Source organism: Gymnogyps californianus, chromosome 23 (genome assembly GCF_018139145.2).
Source record: "Gymnogyps californianus isolate 813 chromosome 23, ASM1813914v2, whole genome shotgun sequence".
Taxonomy (NCBI): domain Eukaryota; kingdom Metazoa; phylum Chordata; class Aves; order Accipitriformes; family Cathartidae; genus Gymnogyps; species Gymnogyps californianus.
In genome coordinates this window covers 171,487-178,802 of record NC_059493.1, presented here as the reverse complement: position 1 = coordinate 178,802, position 7,316 = coordinate 171,487, and positions in this window count along the sequence as shown.

The following is a 7,316-nucleotide window of genomic DNA, read 5'->3' as shown; positions in this document are numbered from 1 at the left end:
ACCCCCTATTGCCTCCAAACTGAGGACGTACACAGCAAACATCCCTTTCTTAACAGCTCGGCGTAAAAAAAAACCCACTTTATCTCCTGGAAGATTATTTCCCAGCAGCTTCAGTATTTCCACCATGAAATAATGGCAAGAAATCCCAGCCAAGCAAGCGAGCTGGAGACAAAATCCACATGGCCAATGGATCTGCTGTGCAAGAAGGGCTTTTTGCAGTTATTTTTGGGGTAGAACAATACCAGCCAATTAAACCACAAAAAAAAAAAGCGCCATTAAAACAAGAGTCAGTGGTTTGCATACAAAAAGGCCACGAGAAAGAGTTGTATTCCTCAGCTAAAAGCATCTCTTGCTGCTTTTATTTGCACAGCTCACTCTCTCCGGCCCCTGGGGTCAGAAGGTTGAAGTTTCTTATGGAAGTAGCCTTCTGCGAGGAAGCATCTCTCTAAGCATCTCTCTCTCGAGTCCTCTGGCAAAAGCTGATCTGAATCTCACTTAATACCACATCCTTGCAAAGAGGATGAATTAAGAGGTTCTGGGAATTGAAAATAGTTTAATTAGCTACTGCTTGGTCTAGGGCCCAGCTCATTAATTCATTGACAGCTACGGAGAGCTAGCAAAGTGGATTTTACTGGAGGAGAAGATAATTTGTAACCACAAATATCATGAAGATAGCAACAGTGCCATCTTTTTTTACACGGCAAGCAGTAACTGGAGCTGCGAGAGGCATTTGCAAAACAAATTCCTCTGCAACCATCATCTGGATCAAGTTTGCCACGGCTCACCAGCCCCAGGCATGAAGCGTTAATAAACTTTACAACCCTGCTGTTAAATTCCCCCAGTTTACAAGAGTCATCAGTGCCAAGCTACTAGCCAGCCACAAGACCCGCATTGAACTATTTTTATTTAGTATTTGCAAGTGTTTGCTCTCAACTAACCTCCTTGTGCCACCCTAGCTCCCTGGCATTGGGCTAGGTGCTGCTGTTACCACTTCCAGCTAGGGGAAAAAAAAAAAAAAAAAAAAAAAAAAAAAGCCTTTTTCTCCCCAACTTTCTGCTCCTCATGCAAACTGCCAGTCTCTGGCTGAGCCCTTCATCCCTAGGACCTGCTTCAAAGCTTTGCAGGCAAGTTTCCTGCTAAAACCACAGCGCTTCGGGCTGGCAATGGGCTGCTGCACGAATTTCCCAGCCCAGAAGCCACCCTTGGGTGTCACGATGAGCTAGCAGGTAGCTGGGTTGCAAAGTTGGAAAGTCCAACGGGATATCGTTATTTTTCCCAGCCGCAATAGCATGAGGGTGCTCAAACAGGGACCCAGAGCGGTGGGCAACTGCCATCCTTGGAGATGCTCAAAGCCACCGAGACATGGACCTGAGCAAGCTCATCTAAGCAGCCCAGCTTTGAGACCTCCAGGGCCTTTCCCACCCAAATGGTTTGCAATCCTCACAAGGAAAAGCTGGAAACAACTTCCCTGGAGCTGGACACCATCAATCACATCGTCATTCAGCCTATCCATCTAATGGTGAATATCTGAATGGGTCCTTCAAGGCTCCTTAGGCTGTTGTCCCATGGAAAAGGTGACACATAGTTCTGGAGCAGCAAACCGGGAGGAGTTACCCCTGTGCTGCATTTGAGGTTGGCCTCAGCATGGAAACCTGGCTGGAGGGTGAGGAAGAGGTGAGAAAACACATGGGTTTAAGTCATCCAGAAAGCCTGCAGTTCTCAGCTTTCGGATGCAAACCAGAGAGCAACCAGAATCCAACACCACGGGAAAACATCTAAGAGGAAGACAACCACAAAGAGCCCAGAGACAGCCTGGTCAGAAGACACCAAGTCTGGTTTAATCTACTGCCTTGGTCACCCAAGGCTCCTCACCTCTCCAGGTCACAGCTGCAGTGGCTGGTCACTCCTGTGACAGAGGCTAACGCCCAAACCCCCATGTTTACAACCCAAGAAGGTCTTGCCATCGCTGCAGGCCATTTCCCAGGGGTGCACCCGGCTGGAGAGGCAGTGCCAAATCCACGTTTCAAGTGCAACAGCACAGAGGTGGGACAAGCGCAAACCTATCAGTTCCCCGAAGATTTTTTTGGGGAGAAAGAGGAGGAAACACACCTCCGAGCCAGGTCTGCTCTGGGGTGCTCACAGGCAGGTTTTGCACGCTTTGCTTTACCACCAGCCACCCCTTGCAAGGCCGTGAACGTTGCTAGGACACCTGTGCCAGGCTTCAGCAATTTCAGGCTGAAGATGTGTCAAAAAGCAGCAGGAGGCTCCAAAAAAAGGAGGGAGAAATTAAGGAGCAAGCTGCCGGGGAGAAGTATGAGCTGCCTGGAGGAGCCTGGCACTCAGGGCAATGCAAACGCCAGCTCCGCTTCTCCTTTCCATTGGGAATAGCTCTTTCTATTTGGGGCAAAAAACCCAGGAGAGGCTGGCCAGTCCCTGCACACTCGGGCATCTGCCAAAGCAGCACCAGCTCCACCTTCTTCACCCCTTAAACCTGCACACAGGCTATTTTTGATCCCATTATCCTCCGGCCACCCCCCACCCACCCAGCAGCCTCACCAGCTAACAGAGAGGCGAGGGGCAACCCTTCCCTCTCCTGGTCCTTTGGATTCCTCTCCGCAGCTCACCAGTAAGAGACAAAACTGCCATTTCCATAGCAAATTGCCCCTCCATCAGCTCTTCTTCAAGAGGTCACGGCTGGTCCAGGCTCATCCCCATCCTAGTCATGACTGTTGGGCAGTCAGGCTTAAAAAATGAGCCAGGACTTTTGAGGCAGGGCAAGTAGCAGCTACCCTTGGGTACGGGCTGAATGCTTTACGCCCTAAGTCCTGCTCACAGGCAAAGCCCTGCAGACCCCCAAACTGCTGCACTGCCAGCCCTAAAGTTCAAAGCAGAGGCATTTTGCCTGGGGCAGGCAAAAATGCTTTTGAACTTCCACAAAGGCTTCTGAAGAGCACAAAGACGGGTTATTCACCCACGCATCCAAAGCATTTGCCTAGGTCGGGCATGCCAAGCCTAAAATAATAGTTAAAGCTAACCCTAGCCTTCTTCCACCTGACGTGGAGAAAAAAGAAAGCAAATGAGGGGATGGAGAGGAATGAACCCTGCAATGAACCCCCCAAGGCATCTTCCAGGGAGGTGGGAAGCTAAATTGAAAAGAAATTTCAGCAGGAAACACTTTGGGCCAAGTCAAGTGTTGCTGCTGAGAACCTGCATTTAAAGGAAACAGCAAAAGTAACACAAGCTGGATTAAATCAGCAAATAATTACCTACAGCCAGGAGAGGGCTGCTCAGCAGCCCCTGCCCAGGCAGAAGATATTCCAACATTCACAGCCAGGTGCCAAATCAAACCCATCCCTAGAAGTTTGGGATAGCTCCTTCAGGAACCCGCTATCAGTCCCTCCTGGATCAGCATTTTCCTTCCCCTGCTTATCTTGGTGTCACATATTGCATAGCAGCAAACTAACCAAGTATTTTATTTTGGTAGTGTAGGTTTTGCCTTTTTTTTTTAAATAATCCCAGTTATTTTCTCCTCTCACACTCCAACATTGAGGACTGCTCCAGCAGCTCATTGCCGCTGCAGGCAGCTTTGGAGTCACAGCAGTATCAGTGGGTTGACTTAATTATAAGGCAGGATTTTAAAACCCTGTCCCAAGCCACTTAACCTGGGGTAGATCTCAGGCTCCCCAGTACATTTTCTTACCAAACCACATCTCCCCAAATTCACAACTCTCTCTGCTGGCCATTCCCCCATCGCTTCATCTATTAAGGCTGTGATTTTGGTGGCTATACAAATCTCTAGCATAATTCATGGGGTTTCTGCCCATCACTACCTACAGCCTCAGGGTTCCACAGGGATGCAGAGCTGCAAGAAAGCCCCCAGTTTATCCTCCCTCGTCTTGCTTCCACAGCCCAGAGCTGCTGCGGTAGCACAAGGACCCTAATGCAGCAGGGACGCTGCAATGCAACAGTTTTAGGCACTTTTTGGCTCACATATGGGCCTAAATCCATACTTAAGAGCTCCCTTGGTCGAGGAAGCTATGAAAGTCAGCACCAGCATACAGCAAACACCCAGCACTCCCTTATTCACCAGCTTAAGGGCTACATTGCTGATTGCCACCACATAACACAGCTCTTGCTGGGACAGGAGGTGACTTAACAGAGCACACAATCAACCAAAACATCCTCAAAAACCTCATTTCTAAGGAAACCATTTAACACACTCCTTCTGCAAGGTCAGGAAACATAACAAAAACTGCTCTAAAGGGCTTTGCGAAGATTTCATACCACTGCAGCACTGCCCTAAACAGAGGGTCTTCAATGCCCAGCACCCCTTGCATGGTGCAGGCTTACTCCCCAGAGAAATAAACCCCATCTCACGCCACTCCAAACAAGGAGGCTTCACCCACCTCCTGCTAAAAAAACATAAAGCAAACTTACATTTAGCAAAGACACCACAGCTTAGAGCCACACAACCTCCATCCACCCTGCTTTTGAGTCTTCAAAGCACAAGGACCTACAGCAGAAAGTTACCTGGGAGCAGGAAGAGCACTCATTAGCAAACCACCCCAACCTGGGAAACACCAACCAGCTGCAAAACACAACCCCCCAAAGTAGAGCTCCGCTGTGCTCAATTTAAAGCCAAGGCAACAGCACAAGGGAAGTTGGGGAGCTCGGAGAAGCATGCACTTGCACACATGCTTGTGCAACCCATCTTGCAGGAGGCAGCTTGTTTCTGGGGCTTTTAGACTGTAAGATTTCCAAATTAATCCTGAGGAGCAGCTTGGCAAAGTGAGTTATTTCTGCTGACGGAAAGCTAAGCATCCAAGCGCTGCTCGGCACTGTGGCAAACAGCTTGTGTGGCTCCTCGCCGTCTCTTCTGCGTGCACAGGGGTGCAAGGACAAGCCCCTTCCCTGCTCTGCTTGAGGGATACACCAGGGCAGATGTTCCCTTCTGGATCCAGCTGGTTTAGGAAAAGACATTATTGCCTTGCTAGGTGCAAGCTGCTGTCCCCCACTGGTGCTGTCCCCCAAATTTAAAGCACAGCTTGATCCACCTGCACTTCCTTTACCCAAGCTAAAAGCCATGCAAACACCTCTGCTGGCAGCTTGCAAGGGATATTTGTTGTTTAGGACCTGCAGCCACGTTTTGGGGAGGCAGCAAATCTTGAACCTGTTCCTGGTGTTGCTCACGCCTGGCTTTATGCAATGGGGAGATGGGGTCCAACCCCTTGGCCAGGGTGGATGGAGGAGCCAAAGCCTCAGAAGCTGGAAAAACACCATCTCTGATGGTTCCCTGAAGGACGAGGCCGGTTTTTCCTCCCAGACAACAACGCTTTGTATGCGCTTGATGTTATACCGGCCCCAGGGACTCTGCTGGGAAACCCATAGCGTGAGAGGCTCCTGTCCTTCTGGAAAACACAACAGGAAAAGGCAAGGTTTTCTCCAGCTGCCGGTTGCAAAGCCTTTCTCTGTGCTCTGAAAGGGCTGACAATATACATGAAGGTATATAAGCGTCCCCAGGGATAGGAAGGAGGGGGCTTGCCGGAATAGCCCAGTGCATTCATGTCTAGAATAGCACTGGCATCTTCACAGGGACCCGCAAGCATTAATTAGTTGTCAAAAGCTTGCAATAATCTGTTTGGTTTTGCCGAGCAATAAATACATCTGTTCTCCCTCACGCAGGTTTCCATCCTAGGATTGATTGATTCATTTGTTCTTTTTAATGCAATCTCTTCTAAAAGAAAGAAAACGTATCCTTTGGGTGAAATCCCTGCCCCCCCCCAGACTACCCAACGCTCAGCGGCCTGAACATGCCGATACACACATGCCCCTTCCAGAGCCCGCTTTGGTCGAGACATCAGGCTGCATTTCAATTCCTTGCAAGGCAGTAGCACAGGAAAAAAAGAGCCGGTTCTTTTCAACAGGAGTGTGCAACGGCATTGCCCCCTTTTTCCTAATGGGGAAACTGAGGCAGGAGGCAGGGATGTGCTCTCTCACAGCCCTACAGTCATCCTTGGGGTGATGCTACCAGCTTGGAGCAATTCGGGGATGAAGGGAGCAGGAAAGGGTTCGCTGGGGTGGGAAAGGATTTGCTGGGGTGGGCTGAGATAGCTGCTAACGTTGCCCCCACCTGCCAGAGCGTCCCCTCCTTTGGGGTTCACCCTTTGCCAAATTTATAGCGATGCCCCGAAACAGCCGGGTGAGGGAGGGGGGGAATTGGAAATGCCATCACCAGGGAGCCTTCCCCAGCCCCGGCAGGCTGCTCGCCCATTCCTCCTCCTGCATTTTTAGGCAATGCTGCCATCGAGTGGTCCAGGAGCATCCGGATGCGGGAAGAGCGCTCGGTCACCCACCTGGACCCCTCTACGGTCACCCAGGCAGCCCCTGCTCCCAGGGCTGCTGGAAAATGCGGAGGCCCTGGTTGAAATATATCTCCTCCTTCATCCATCCTCGGGTTAAAAAGCTCAGTCTGACTTCAACAACTGACCTGGTGTTGGGGACTAAAGATTTTCAGCCCCGCAGGCTACCCTAAGCGTTTGCTCCAGTGTAAGAGCCGAGCATCCTCCCTCCACAACGCTCAGCTATGCAATTCAAACCGGATTTGCTCCCAGTTTTTGGGGAGCCGCAGCTTTACGTGGGAGCAGTTCCTCCAGCTCAGTGCTCCTCTTCCACCAATTTGGGAGGCTGCGTCTGGAGAACGCAATTCAGGAGCATCCTTTAGCAAACCAGAGGGATGCACTCAGCTTTCCAAGGCGATTTGCCTCTTCATTGGTGCATCCTCAGGGAAAACCAGCTCTCCCGGCAGGTAGCAACACAGTTGTTATTTTTTTGCCCACACTTGGCAAATAACACTACACTGGAGAAGTAAGTTAAAATCATCCCTGTCTGGTGGATATTGTAAACCCGGACTGTGGGAAGGTGCAAATCTCTGTTTGCAGTTTAATTAGATCTCAACAGCTTATTCATGGGAGAAAAAGACTCTTTAGCGGAGAAAGTTTCGCCAGCCTAAAAGGAGCTGTGTTTGCTTTATGAGCAAAGGGGCACTAAAATGAAACGTCCTGTTTGCAGTGGTAGGAAGCCGGTCGCACCGGAGCGGGAAGACCTTTTCCTTCTTCGAGAAGTCAAACATTTGCTTTGTTCGTCGGGGATGCAAAGCACTCGCCGACCACAACGTAAAGCCGTTGGGAGAAATCCCACGGCTGTTATATTGGAAAGCTTTATAATATATAAATATAATATAATACGTAAAATATATAAGCTTTACAATTATCAGCATGTTTTAAACTCCCGGTGACTTTTTAGAGCACATTTGGCCC